General features: G+C 41.2%; 1 protein-coding gene across 1 annotated transcript in view; it reads right to left on the reverse strand.

The window, feature by feature from the left end:
* The window catches only part of SLC2A9 (solute carrier family 2 member 9), a 231,455-nt gene extending 217,989 nt beyond the window's left edge, over positions 1-13,466 (reverse strand). The window contains exon 1 of the mRNA XM_030563908.1: positions 13,254-13,466. The gene's annotated coding sequence lies outside the window, so the exon portion shown is untranslated. The remainder of the gene's footprint in view (positions 1-13,253) is intronic.
* Positions 13,467-14,705: the final 1,239 nt, after the last annotated feature.

The following is a 14,705-nucleotide window of genomic DNA, read 5'->3' on the forward strand; positions in this document are numbered from 1 at the left end:
CTCTTGGAGTGAGAGGGGCCACAGGGTAAGACAAGATGATGGGCGGAGAGACTGCCAGAGGAGGGCACAGCACCCAGCAGCAGCTCTGGAATCCCCAGAGTGACTAGGAGGATGTGCCATGTGTGGTGAGTGCACCCTGTGACATGGCCTTTTTATAGATTGGTCCTATATTTATATTCTAGTCCTCTGGAATCTCTTCCATCTTCCATGAGTTTTTGAAGATAATTGCTAATGATTGAGTCAGGTCCTTAACTAGGCTAGGATGTATTCATCCATGCTTTCCATTAGAGGTACCAACTGTTATTTTTATGGAGGAATGAGGTTGGGTTTAGCATAACTAATTATGTTTATCAGAATTCATATTAGCCAAACTACTTACTACCTTCATTATAGCATCTAATTAGCCACACAACTGCTGCTGGGACCCGTCTAATTCCAGTTTTCAGTAAGGAACAGGCGGTAAGATTGCATCGTGCCATAAGTACAGCAACTTCTAACTTCCTGATGACTTTATAGCACAACCCATTTCCAAAACATAGGTGAGTCGGTGGTTACCTTTGTAAGTCCATATTCAACAACAATTACTGCACAATAGTATTTAACCTGGTAGCTTATGTGTAGAACAGGAAACAACTGTGGTTTCCATTAGCAAACGCTGATCTTTTGAATGGCGAGCCCTGTGCCTCATTCAGGAGTGACTCAGTGAAACAACTGCTTGTAAAAGTTTTAGTTATTAGCCTCCTATCTATAATTAGCCAGTTTACTTAATGTCTTTCAATCTAATTAGTCTTACAAAAAATGGTCAAGTCTTTTAAGTAGTATCGATATAGTGTTAGTGTTAATGACAATGAAAAACACTCAGGCCTCAATCTTGCAGCAGCTCCATGTGGATTCCTGCTGATTTCAGTGGGATTCCCCAGAGAACCACCTGCAAAGGGCCAGTTGCAGAATAAAGTGTCAGATAATGCCCTTTGTTCTATAGATCTCAAAGCACTTTTGAAAGGGGAGTTCTCAATAATATCCTATTTTACTGATGGGGAAACTAAGATTCAGAGACATGCTCAAGACCATACAGTAAGTCAAAGCAATACCAAGAACGGAGCCCACATCTCCCAGCTCTGTCTGGTGCCCCCTCTATGCTTCCCAAACAACAAGTTTAGAAGGTAGACAAATAATTCACTAGATTAATATGTTTGCCAGTTTTCTGCTCTGGAAACCCAAGTTCAAGTGGTGGTTCAGGCCCTAAATAAATCTGACGGTGCCATCCTAACTCCCATTTACTAACTATGATACCTGCCTGCTTAAAGAACAAGAAAGCTGCTTTGCCACATTAGCCACAGCAAAGGGAACTGAATTTTCCAGGACTGGCTCTGCTAGGGGGTACTACTGCAAGAAAATCTATTGACAGCTCTGGTGCTTTACATGATTCTCACCTTTCTGAGCAGAGACTGACAGACACTTAATTTCTGTCTATGTAAATCCCAGATGTGATTGTGCAGCAGGACACTTCTCCATATATAGCCAAAAATAATATGTAAGAGGAAAGTCAAAAAGGAGAAGTAAATTCCCTTGAAATCAAAGAATGAGTGGATAATATGTTCACACATGGGTGTGATGAATATAAAGTTTATCTTTGAACACTGCTAAGAGGCAGAAATTCCTGAGGAACACTGAGTGTAACTGAGGGCAGAATTTGGCCCACAAGAATGGGAAAAAGTATGAATTCTGGGAAAATCAATTTATACTACTGCTCCTCATCACAAAAACAAAATATTAAAAGAAATCAGTACATACAGGGTCTGATTCTATAAGCAGCTTGGCACTTCTCCTGCAAGGGGCTGAGCACCCTGAGGTCCTATTAAAGTCAGTGGGAGCTGAGTGTACTCACCTTATTACTGGAGAAACAGCAGATTATGAGCACTTCCTGTTGTAGGCCATGGCAGGACAGGCACACCTGCCTCAGTTTCCCCTTTAAGTCCCCAGTAACTCCATGCAAGCTTATCCTCTAGTCCATCAACACAGTTTGTTACCAAAACACAATTCAAAGAGTCCCCAATGAGAGTCCCAAACATAGCCCATTTCCCACATGTAATTCTTAAAACCCCACTTTTCCCAGCAGGCACCAACACCAGCCTCATTGTTGAGTCCTTCCATATCGTACTCCAGTAACTTCCACCACACCTGGACTCCTTGTCAGTCCCTTCTGTCCCTGTGCCAGGACAGCCACCGCAGCCCTTCCAGCTAGAGTGGAACACTGCTCTTCCCAGCAGGAACACCCACAGCCTCTGTGCTGGGAGATCCATCTCACCAGGAGAGAATCCTTCATGCCCCCAGGTCCTATCACATCCAGCTCTTCAGTGTGGAGACATCAACTTCTCCCCTCCACTGCTTCCTTGCCTTCAGCCCTCTCCAACCCTATGCACCAGCTCAGAGCCAGCACACACCTCCCTCTGCTGTTCCCTGTCCTTCAGCTCTCTGGCCTTGGCCCTCTGACTTGGGGATGGCAGCCGGCAAACTCTTCTTGCTGCTCTCAGACATTGTCTTCTCTCAGGAACCACTGTCAATCTCCTGGATCTGGCAGCTATCACCTCATGCCTTTCTCTAACTCACAAGGTCTCTCCTGCACTGAATCCCCCTTCCTCTAGAGCCCAGGTACCCTCTTTTAAGACCAATTCATTGGCCAAATTGAGTCACAGGTGCACTGGTCCTACTGCTTCTTAAAGGCCAGTGTCACCCTGACAGGACCACATTCTGAAGCTGTAAAGGACATGATCATGAGATGGAGATAATTATTACCTAGAAGGATCATGTGCACCAGTTCAAGGCCAACCCACCAAGATGAAATGGCACCGTAAAGCTAGTTACTTTTTGTATTAGAGTGGCACCTAGAGACCTCAGCAGGTATCAGGGCCCTACTGTAGTGTCACTTGTGAATGTAATGGAAACTAAATACACCTAGATGATACAAGATGCTCAGCATGTTTACAAAAAAAAAGTCTATTCAAAGATGTCCCAGGTTCGGTTTGTGTACAGTGCCAAGAACAATGGGGACCTGGTCCATGACTGGGGCTTCAAGGCACTTTGCTAGTACAAATATTAAACAATAAGAGGAATGTTGAAGAGGGTGTTCAGTGCAAGCAGCAGTGCAGGATACCTTGCTAGTACATAACGGTGCTTCTTGTACAGCTGTTTGGTGCTTAGTTTGCAGTCACCAGCTATGACAATTTGGGGTGCTGTCCAGACTAGTGAGAGACTCTCTGCGAACTCTGGTGCCTGACTATGCTTGGATGCTCTAGCGCACACCTGGGCTATTCACAAACAGCCTTCTAGCATGCAGGTAACACCAGGAGAGTCCATGTCTAGCTGTAGCCTGCCAGCCCCACATCAGTCGCTCTGGCTTCCACCACCTTGGTTACCACTTGCAGGGTGACCCAACACACTTCCAATCCCACATTTTCTCTTAAAACATGTGTCCTGCACTGTCCAGTCCTCCTCTGGATGGCCCAGATATGTTAGACCTGTTGCCCCTGTAAGGGGATCAATATACAACAGTCTTCTACTTTTAAATAGAGTTATCCAAACAATTCACAACCCTGGACTAGTTTATTTAAAGAATATAACAATTTTGTTTAATGCCTTATCCTTGTACTCACTTAAAATCTCTTTGTAGTTAGTTTTAAATGGTTACAAGAGGAAAAAGATAAAATGATTCATAAACTTCATAAACTAGATTTGGTTCAAGTTGAAATTCTTATCACAGGTTCGCAGCTACATTGCTGACCAAAAGAGATGGATGGGGGAGAGAACTTGGAGTGTTCTTGCCCTTCCCTTTTATAGTTCAGTTGCTCTTTGAAATGCATTTTCCTTACAGTTACTGCAGTACATAGTAAAGGCGATGACATGGTGTCTGGTGGTGAAAGAAGTTACATGCTGTTTCTTCTCACGTCTGTTTGCTGAAACGCAGATTTTCCTTCTCTGTGTTCCTCCTCTTTCTATCTGAGAACCCTTTTTACAATTTACATGTAAATTGAAGTGTACAGCCACACTCCTGTGTTTAGGATAGACCTGTTCAACAACTTTTCCCTAGAAAGGGCTTGTGGTTTGTTTTATTTTATATTTTTAACATGTGCTAATATCATACCTGGGGATTTAATAACTTTACACAAAGTTGCTACATACATCTTGATATTGACCAAGCTGTTTTTTCAAATAATACCTCACAAGGAATATTTTGTACACAGATAATTACAATGGTGTTGAGTGTGAATGCAAGGGTGCATTTGGTCCCACCAAAACGTGAAGATTTTTGCTGGAGACAGTTTTCCTAATAAGCCACCTGCCCTTCCCCACATAGCTGTCAGGTAGTTTCAAGTGCACATTCTTAAGAAGATAGAGGCAGAAAAAAATGTTTGCAGACCTTCTGGATCCACATAAGACCCTCTGACAGCCCCTGATCCCCATTTATTTGAAAAACTATCCTTTGGAGGTTGGCTGTTTGGGAGGGGCAAGAACATCTTACTTTCTCTTCTTCCCTATCACTACATAAACTACCTCCTATCTCCTCTTTGTCTAGATAACCAAGTATTCCCCAGTTTCCTACTGTGTTGGCTGCATCTTAGCTTTAATGGGAGCCTCTGGCTGAGCATAGATGGGGGTAGGGAAATGAGGACTAACAATATATCTGACTGATAAGACAGGGGGAAAAAATCGTTTGGCATTCAAAGCAAAACTTCAGCCTAGGAAAACTTGTGAACAATGTTTACATTTGTCTGCTTGAAAGAATTTAGTCTCAGCAAAGGTGCCAAGGACAGAACGGGCATTGAGAGCACTGCTTGACCCCTAATGTTGAAGAGGAGAGGAAGCTGACCCTGCTAGGGAGAATGACCACTGTAGAGACTGACATTCTTTCTATCTGGCATTTACAAGCCACATATTTCACACAAACCTAGCCAAATTGTTTAAGGGAAAAAACATCTGTTTCTCCCAATGTTGAAGGCCTTTGAGAATATCTACACCATGGTAGAGTGTACAGTCAAAATGACAAGCTTTCTAAAGAGTTGTGTGGCACCTTTGAAATAGTCCCATAAAACTCTTTGATGCACCCTACAAAAAGTTAACGCTTCTCTTCATGCGGAGGCAACACAGAATGGTGGATAGTGAGGGGACACAATTGAAAGGTTCTGTGGGGGCATATGACTACCCCACGCCTTGCCTCTGCTTCCAACCCCAGAACCTTGTTATGTGTGTAGACAACTTACACTAGCAACTTCCTCCTGCTTTCCTCCTGCCTAGCCCATTGCAGAGCTCGCAGGCATCCCTCCTGCCTGAACTATCAATCAATCTAGCAAATGTTCAAGGCAAGAACCAGGAAATTGGGCAACACAGTTGGAATACCAATCCCCCATACACTGCCAAGGTGGGATGGTGCTTGGGGCTGGATTGTCTCAGTTAACAAGATGTTGGAGAATTATCAATCACTTTTTGTTGGTGGGGGGATGGGAGGAAGAGAATATAACACACCCAAATTGCCTTCTCCTTGATAGGCACATTGGAGGCGGCTGCTGTTTCAATGCATCCCCAGCATAGGTGTAAAATACAACCAGAATTTCTGCAGTTAATTCTGTGCCCACTCGAGAAATTGACCATAATATCCGATTTGTTTAAAGCCTGAAAATCTACAGTGATTTGCTAGTATAAGTCAATATGCCAAAACAATGAAACCACAGATATACTATAATGGAAGTAAGGCATTAAAATCAGCAAAATTTTGATGTTTTTAAACATGTAACTGACACAATGTAGCCATTATGACAGGATTTCTATGTTAAAAGGCATCTCTGCTCTAGATATATGATGAACTGTACCAGTCTCTTTATCTTGTTACAAGCTTTATTGCAGACTTCACCCCTGGCACATGACCATCACTTGATTATATCTAACTGTAAATCTCATGTCATTATAAAGAATGCAACTTTAATTAATTTTTCACTTAGTTAAAGGGAAGGGGCAGAGAACTAGCTGTACCCCAGAGCTCTAAGAAACAACCTCTAGAGTTTGCCTGGGGAATGGATTAATTGAGTAGCCTCTAATCTGGAGAGATAATGGGCTCAAAGTCTTGTAGGTTAATCGGTCCTGATTTTCCATATCATAAAAGTATTGCACACTTTGAAACAGCAAGTAATTGGCTAGAGATAGACCTCAGACTCATGAATGATAATGTTTGAGGCACATTGGCCACTCTCAGATTGAAGGCAATGCTAATAGACACTAAACTTGCACTGGTCTAAGAAAGTGCCCTCATCTTCCACTGGCTTCAGTGAAAGTTGAGGATGCTTAGCTTATCAGGAGATGCTCAATGACATGCAGGAGTCAGCTTTAAGGCTCTGATTCAATAAAGAACTTAAGCATGTGCAAATGTTAAGCATATGCTTAAGTCAAATGTTAAGCATGTGTTTAAATGCTTGACTAATTCAGAGCCTTAGTCTTAAGAAAAAAAATGTGCACAGAAATACTTAGTTTAAAAAACCCGAGAAGATTACATCATAATCTAGTCAAAGTATCATACAACTATACACTGAAGGTCAATTGCAGTAACATGGGTAAATTCCAGGGCTTACTGGGAAATTTAGATTCTACAGTGGAACCTCAGAGTTATGACCATCTCAGGGAGGGAGGTTGTTCGTAACTGAAATGTTCATAACTCTGAACAGAACATTATGGTTCTTTCAAAAGTTTACAACTGAACTCTGACTTAATACAGTTTTGTAACTTCACTATGCAGAAGAAAAATGCTGCTTTTAACCATCTTAATTTAAATGAAACAAGCGCAGAAATAGTTTCCTTACCTTTTCAATTTTTTAAACTTTCCCTTTATTTTTCTTAGTAGTTTACATTTAACACAGTACTGTTTGCTTTTTTTGTTTTGGGTTTTTTTGTCTGCTGCTGTCTGGTTGCCTACTCCCAGTTCCAAATGAGGTGTGTGGTTGAACACATAATTGGTGTTTGTAACTCTGAGGTTCTACTATACAGTGTTATCCCAGTATGCATAGGAACATATAACATAATTTCTGTTTCAAAATATAATAATGAAAACACAGAACATATCTCTGCTGCTGATGGATGGCAGTTGAAGCCATAAGATTTGGCATATCCCAGCTAGGGATAAATTGATATTAAGCCTACAAAGCAAGTATAAATACTATGTGCTGACCTGTACAAGTTTTTATATCGGTCCCATCAAGAGAATATCCAAGCACCTTCCAGTAGAGCACATAGGGATGTGACTAATATATGACATGTGGTTCATTTTCTCTCAGCCTCTCCCCAGTTAAAAATAGTGTGTGCACAGTAGTGTTTTGGTTTTTTTGGTTGTCTGACTACTGTGCTCTTTTCTTTCTTAGCAAAGGCAAGATCAAAGAATTATGTCTTGCACATAGAGTGCAAGGTGTTGAGGTTGCAGTAGAACTGATCAGCAAATGGTTTTCCTTGTCCCATGAAAGGTGTCTCAATTTTTAAGTCCCCATTCCCATTCTGCGTCAGAGCTCTTCAATTCAGAGTAGGGTGTCAAACCTAGATCTCCCACATCAGAGGCTACTGGCTGTTGAGGTGGGCCTCACACTCTTAGCTGGAGCTGTTTCTCTTTGTATAAAGGATTAAGTATTTATTGGAGCAGGGATATATGGTCAAATATATTTCCTAGCTCTCTGTTGTTTGTGTGTGGGATATAAAATAGAGTGGTGAACACAACATATAAGGAAGAAAATTACAGCTTCATAAGACTGCACACAGCCCAGATCAGGGACCAGAGTATCAGAACTCAAAAAACACTCTATAAGCACACAAGCTGATTTCTTTCTTACATGACTACATTAAGGAAAGATCACAACCATATTTCCTTAGTCTTCAGATCTGTCCTCTCTCTCCCATCTGGTGCATATTATTTCATAAAAAGGTTTATTTGTGAAAACAGTTTTGAAATACAGATAATTAAACATTTAATGAGGCATTTGATGCAAGGCTTTTCCATTTGCAGTGTGAAATCCATTTCAGCAAGTTTTATGTCTGAATACAGAACTGATACCAGTCCTCTTCCACATGCTGCCAAACATTCTGAACTTCTGGCAAGATCATAACACATGTAATAATGTCCTCTTCATTTGCAAAAGAGGACCAGCAAGAGTCACCAATAACAATCCTTTTAAAAACAGCTTGGAGGTAAAAGCTTGGAATAACTTCAAATGATAGAAATTGAATCCTTGATTTTTTTTATTTTTATTTTTTAATCAGAGCGCTGAAAAGGCAACAGTATCCTCTCTCAATTTACCATTCTCAGTTTGTCCTTGAAAATATTTTCCACACTCCTCTTAAGGTCATTTAATAAGGCCTAGTTGTGCTGACTATACTGTTAACTATAGAGACCACAAAAAGAACCTCTCTTGTCTTGGATATTAAAGAAAATAACTAATAATGGTAAAATGCCATTTTACCCATAGACATTGTTTTTCTGACTGGCAGTTAACTCCCTCTCTCTGCATGGTGCACTTGGATATAGTCCTGCAATTGTATAAGATATTTTGAAAACTCCCTTGTTAAACAGATCTCCAGTATTTTTGATCCCTACTGATTGTCATTATGACCAAATAGAACATCTTCTTCCCAGTCTAAATTTGGGACTAGCCAAAAACCACATAGTCACACCCGAGTGTAACTTCAGGATTAGTGAAAGGGCGCTGTGCCGGGGAAAAGGAAAGAATTTTTGCCATTAAAGTAGGGCAGATCACCAAGGGTATCTTGGTGGAATTATTCTACTTCACCCTATGGACAAAGGCCCTTTTTCCTTGAGTTTCTCTCCTAACATGATTTTCCTAACCCATATGATAGTTCCAACTAGCCTGAGGGGGGACCCAGCAATGGAGAGGTGAGTTACATCAGATGGTTAGTAGGGATGTAAGTCTGGTAGCAGAAGTAAGCAGTATGTACCAGATGCTGAAAATCACTTAAGGTTAGGGAAGATGACATACACGTCCCATCTCATGTGTACGATTGTTTTCAGAATAACAGGAAGGAAGAGAATCTGAAGATGGAAAGAACAATGCTAATACTACTAATCTTCAATGATTTAATGTAGAACTGGTTAGAATATTTTTGCCAAAATACGCTGTTTTATCAAAGCCAAAAAATTTCTTACTAAACTTTTGTTAGGAAAGTTTTTGGGTCTGGGGCATAGAGGAAAAAACAATAGTTAGGTGCAGGGGCGGCTCTGCTGTGCTTGGGATGGCAAAAAACAGTCAGACAGCCTTTGGCGGCGTTTCTACGGGAGGTTTGCCTGCCCTGCACCTTCAGCGTACCCGCCGCCAAAACCGCAGGACCAGTGAACCTCCTGCAGAAACACCACAGAAGGCAGCCTGACTGCCACCCTCAAAGCGACTGTCAGGCCACCTCCACAGCTTGCCACCCTAGGCACACGCTTCCTGCACTGGTGCCTGGAGCCACCTCTGGCTAGGTGATTAGGATATTGGCCTGAGATGTGGGTCTGATCTCAGTACTGTAACCCTCAGACTACGGAGTGACACACACACACAACCCTCTTCCTCTTCCCTGACACAATTCAATTTTTTTAAAGCGTTAAGAGTTTTGCTTTTGTTCCAGTGCAACTTCTCAAACCTCAGAAGTTGCCATGAAATAGAATTCTCATCCTGTGGTCAGTTCTAGCATAACTGTTTTTTAAAAAAATAGTGTGTGCTCTTCTTCTACTTGTGTTACTATATTAAAAGCAGCTTTTAAAATTCTAAGGTGTTATTTAATACACTTTTGCATAGTGAAACAGTGAAATGTTAACCACAACAACTAAATACAATAGACAATTCCACATTGGGTCTATATTGGAGGATCTCTGGTAGCTGATTATAGGTGAGGCTCGTAGTGCTATAAAAAGTTACTGTTATAAGGCCCTGTTAACTTTGTCAAATTCTGTTCACTGGGTCTGACATTTTTGGTGGTGTCTGCCTTAGACTGTTGAATTTCACCCTAAACAGCTCGGCCATTTCTAAGAATGAAGCTAGAGAATTACTGGTGTTGACCAGATTGCATATGTGCTATTCCAGCAAAGCAACTGAATGTGCTCCAGCCCAGGACTAAAGGAGTCATAGCTGGACTTCACCTGTAATAGTTGCTGGGCCAGGTTGGGACTGGACACTGGAACTGAGAGCATGGTGTCTTTCTTTCCTGTCTCTCGCTGGCCCTCCCCCACCATCCTCCCCACCCCACCATGGCACCCAGGCAGCATTGAGTGGGAAGCTGTCTGATTCAAATGCAAGGATGACAAAAACTGAACCCAGGAGGGGAGAAAAGGAGTATACTGGGACAAACAGTCTGGTGAGACTGGGACTGGAGGGTGGAGTGGAGAGAAACTGAATGAGACTGGCTGGGCAAGAATACTAGAACTTACAGTCAGGGGAAAATAGGACTATTTGAGCAAGAAGACTGGGACAGACAGCTGTGAATGGGTGTGGAAGACTGGGAGCCAGTTCCCGGGGGTGGAAGCCAATTTTCTGGGGGAGGGGAGGGGAGTACACTGAAATTGAATGGAAAGTTGGAACGTCTGTTTACTAAAACACACTCCCCTCCAGAGCCTGCAATGGAACCTAAGATTCTTGAGTCTTGCCATTCCTCTGCTGTCAGCAAATATCTGTGAACCCCACTGGCAAAGTGTCTCATTCACTTTTAATGCTGGTCCACAACCTACTACTGCTATTTATTCTATTAACTCAAGTGGCAGAGGTCTGTGCATTGAATCTACAGGTTCCAACCCCTTGGATGTCAACATGATGTCACAGGATAAAATTTGTTTTTCAATTTTCTTATCTATATAAGAACACCTAGGAAGTTACACACACAAGCTTAAAATAGCATTAAATGTGCTTGACTTTGCAACCTTAAGTTGGGCAACCTTCATTCTTGTATTTCCTGTGCAACCTTAATTCAGCCCATTGGGCATGCGCATTAGGATAGCATGTGATGATGGAAATAGAGACTGCTTTATTCAGTGCACAAAATGGATCAGCTCTGGGGATGAATCAGGGCTGTATACTGAAAGAGGTTGTAGGACCTCTGCTTCATTTGTTGTAGAAGCTGCAAGTGTCATGAATGCAGGGGGTTGAAGGAAGAGAGGATGGTTTCATGGCTAAGATAGTTGAATGCTGCCCTAGAGAACTGAATTCTATACCTGCTTCTGCCACAAAGTTCCTATGTAATGCTGGGCAAGTCACTGAAACCAAACTTTTCACAGGTGGTCACTGATTGTGTGTGCTTTGTTTTCTAGGTGTCCAACTTGAGGAGCTTGATTAAAAGAGATGCTGAGCACTCAGTAGCTGCAAATGAAGTCAATGGGAGCTGTGCTTTGGACATATAAAGTGCTACATGCTCTGAAAAGTTAGGTTCTAGGTGTCACAAATTGGGATCCCAACATTAGGGCTACTTTTGACTTTAATGTCTGTGCCTCCATTCCCCAGCTGTAAAATGGAGCTTATACAACATCCCTCTGAAATGAGTGGGTGAAAATAAATATATTGTTTCACAAACACTAGATACTATAGTGATGAACAGCATAGAAAAGCCCATGGGGTAATTAATAATTTTGTCTCCAGGGCAGAGTTTGAGTAGTGTGGGGCACATATTTACTGTGAGTACATAACACAAAATATTGAATAACTACTTGTTAAATTAGCACCATCCATCCAGTGCCTTGAATGCGATGGGGGTTCTGTGGGGGAAAACAGTATGTGATCATGTATTTAAAGGCTGCATCATAATACAGATGCACAAAGGGACTGAATTAATGTTTCACAGGAAATGGCAGAAATAAGGTACCCTAACTTTTGAGTGCTCTACTGTGCAACTTAATGTTCTTTTAACTTAGTGATTTTGTGTTTTATATATTAGGTGGAAATGCCCCTAGGTAACTTTGGAATTTAACTGCTACGTAATGTTCTGAAATAAAAGGGCAACAAGTCAAACTGTCTCCAAGTACCCTCCTTGGGAATCCAATGAAAACTAAACTAGAAATCAAAATTACATGTTTCCACATCTAATTGTGGCAGTTAGCATTATCATAGGCAAATAGTAAAGCCCTAAGATACCACCTCTAGAAAGAAGGATTGCTAAACCCAAGGAAGTCCACACTTCGAAAAAGAAGTTGTATCTCTAGAAGAAACTTGTACTAGACAGATGAATACCATAGATTATTAAAAAGAAATGATTTATGGAAGTCTAGCTTACTTTGCACCATTTAAGCTCTTTGTTTTTATGCACTATAGAGAGGCTGTTATGGTTATAGTTTGTCTTCCTTTTTATTTAAAGATTCAAAAGAATCCTTGATATGTTTATAAAAAAGTGACTAATTTTTACAGGAAATCTTAATTTAGGGCCTAAACTATTTGATGCATTCCCTTTAAAACCAGCTGAAGTTTACATTGTTACTTCTACTGATTTTTCTCTCCTCAAAATATTTTAATCCATAGTTGGCTGAACCATCAGTAGCACCCATGTCAGCAGAGAATTAGAGCTTACAGGGATCAGTTCAGGGATCTCTTATCATTGCATGCTATGTAGCCCTCCAACAAACCAGATGATTTCTACTTTACTTGCTTGTCTTCCAGCTTGGAGGGAAGAAATTAATGTAGCAAGCAACTACTCAGCCTGTACCACAGAATCAACCTTCAGAAGCCTGACATGGATTTAAGGTCCGATATAGTGCCCGTTAAAGCACTGGAGCTGAGTCTGTCTACAGCAGGTGAAGAGACATCCAGGCACCATCAATTTTTGCCCACTTGGTAGCACACATATTAAGGGCTCAGTGCTTCACTTGAATGCGCATAGAAATCATCTTATCCTTCCTTTAAAGCTTAACTTCATTTATTAGTCAATACACTATAAAGACACACAGAAACTTGGGCTTGGAAGGAAGCTTCAGCTCATTTTCCACCCTGGATGTTTTTTCCCCCTCCTTATAAACAAGGAGCACATGGCTATTATATACAAATATTCTATTTTTGGACACAATTTAGAAAGAAGCTATTCTCTAAGTATGTGATTTCTCTTTGTGTGATGCCATTAATCTGCCCCTATGTCCATGGAGGAAAGAATTTGTTAACTCTTCACAGAACACACTGATAACAGAACATTTACTTTAGGGGGTAAATATCTATATAACAGACAACTCTCCGGATCATAGTATTGCTTTAAACAAAACATACCTTTTGTAGATCAATGAGTAGAGAGGCAGCTGCAGGGTAAGGGTTGAATCCTCTGGCACATAAGGGAAGAAATGAGAAAGTGGGGAGCCTCTTCCTTTCCTCACTCCCAAGCAAGCAGCAGAATGGCAAACATTCAAGACAGCATTAGGAAAGACTCAAACTGCAAACTAAATTCCAATTAGTATATAACCTGTGGACAAGGAGGTGTGTCCAGTGAGCCAGCTAACTATAATCATAAAGTAGGGCGTCCCTCTGCTCCTGCCTACAGGCTAAATGTGCAGCACAGCACATACCATACCTCAGCCCACCAACAGGAGTCTTGCCCTGGCTGCTGCCTTCACGGGGCAGAACAGGATGTAGAACATGAGCAGAAATAGAGTGTGAATGAACAAAGCCACTTGTCATTTCCCAGAGATACTTCATTAAATATTTGGAAGCTGAAAATAAAATCATTTGGCAGGAAAGAGGTTGAAAAGAACTCAAAAACTACATAAGCAATATTTTCTAACTACTCCCCTTACAAGTAAAAATAAACAGTGTTACAAACCACTGCTACAATTACCACATGTGAAAGTGGAGGGGCAGAACAATTACTGTAACAGAAGAGGATTAGAGGGGTAAAAAAGTGTTTATCTATTTTATTACATTGACATTACTGGTCTGGTCAGATTTCCCTGTTTGTGGGTCTGCCTCACAGCAAGAAAGAAATTGAACTATACAACCACAAACAATTGGCTGAAGGACTCAGGGGAAATGTAGTAGATGATACCAAGTCCAATTCATATTTAAATGAACAAGATTTTAAACTCTCAGTAATCTTGCATTAGAAAAAGTCCCATGTAATTTTCATATTTCAAGATTTTTAAAAATTTCTCTGATTGTTTCTACCTTATAAGGGCAAGAGCTGAATAAGTCTTCAAGAGTAAATAGCATCTGAGAAACCCTGCCTTTTATAATTCCAATCACATAGGTGTTACTAATAAAATATGAAGCCGGGGTGGATATATCCCAATAGGTTTGCTGTCTGACTTTTTTTGAATATTTTTTTTCTCCTGTGTAGGAACTTTATTAGAATTCAATCCTAGACTTCCACGTTCCCTGCCACCTCCCACTGAAGCAGCACTATCCAGCCTACACTTTTTGAAGTAGGTTCTGGGATATAAAACACACTATCGTAGATCCACAAAAGCCTTTCTCAATAGCCTGAGTAAATTGCCTCCAACATCTACCAGCTCTGCTGGCTTAGATCCCAGAGACTTTAATAGCAATGCCAGTAACACTAATATTGGTGACACACCTAATTTCCCTGTTCCTCATTATTATTGTTAGTATTTATTATTGCATTGCACTAGTGCACAGAGGCCCCAGTCAGGACTGAATTCAATTGTGCTACGTGCTATCTAGACACAGATGAACAGACACTGTCGTCCCCCCCCCCCCCCCCCCCCCCCC

This window comes from Gopherus evgoodei, chromosome 5, assembly GCF_007399415.2.
Source record: "Gopherus evgoodei ecotype Sinaloan lineage chromosome 5, rGopEvg1_v1.p, whole genome shotgun sequence".
Taxonomy (NCBI): Eukaryota; Metazoa; Chordata; order Testudines; family Testudinidae; genus Gopherus; species Gopherus evgoodei.